This window comes from Camelus ferus, chromosome 14, assembly GCF_009834535.1.
Source record: "Camelus ferus isolate YT-003-E chromosome 14, BCGSAC_Cfer_1.0, whole genome shotgun sequence".
NCBI classification, from domain to species: Eukaryota; Metazoa; Chordata; class Mammalia; order Artiodactyla; family Camelidae; genus Camelus; species Camelus ferus.
Window position 1 is genome coordinate 12271740 of NC_045709.1, and position 851 is coordinate 12272590.

The 851-nt window shown below is 42.5% G+C and overlaps 1 non-coding gene across 1 annotated transcript; it reads right to left on the reverse strand.

Annotated features, from left to right (window-relative positions):
• Positions 1 to 409: 409 nt before the first annotated feature.
• TRNAV-AAC lies at positions 410 to 481 on the reverse strand. The gene has a single exon. It is a non-coding gene; the product is annotated as a tRNA-Val (tRNA).
• Positions 482 to 851: the final 370 nt, after the last annotated feature.

Sequence of the window (851 nt, forward strand, 5' to 3'; positions counted from 1 at the left end):
TATCCCATTTTAAATTAAAAATGAAGACTTGGGTGATATCTTGAAGCGGTTTCTAGAATGATCATGCTCTTATCTTGCCGGCATTGTCAATTTTCTTTTCCTATTAGATCCTTTCCATCAGCAAATAAGTATGCTGCGGTGCCCGTCACTACCCCGCCGGCCACTGCCCCAAATCTCTCCTCCCTTCTCAACACAAGCTTTTGACTGTACTGGCTGGTCTAACATCTCAGCTTCTCTTGAACCCATTTCCAACAGGCTTTTGGCCCCTTCCCCCACCAAATCCTCAACAAGGTCACCAGTGACCCTCACGTTGCCTGACCCAGTGGTCAGCTCTTGGTGTTCATACTACCTGGCCTCCTAGTGGCACTTAACTTCATGTATCTCTCTTTTTAAAATTTTTTTTTAAAAATGGAGGCACTGGGGATTGAACCCAGGACCTCATGCATGTTAAGCATGCACTCTACCACTGAGATATACTCCCCAATTTGTAAATTTGGGGGGGGGTAAGTAATTAGGTTTTTAATTTTTTACTTATTTATTAATTTTTAATTTTTTTTAAATGTAGGTACTGGGGATTGAACCCAGGACCTTGTGCATGCCAAGCATGCACTCTACCACTGAGCTATATCCTCCCCTCCCCACTAGAAAGATGCTCATGCACACCTTGTAGAATAAGTACGTTTGAAGACTATTTATGAGAAAGTCTCAAGCACATGCAGTGGAATGTTTAGTCTATAGCGTGAGCACACAAAACGTATTTCTCAGCATATAGTTCATCCCTGGAAGAAATGCAATTCCACCAAGTGGCAGCGCCAGCAGCTTAAAAAAGAGACAATTGAAACTGATAGGAA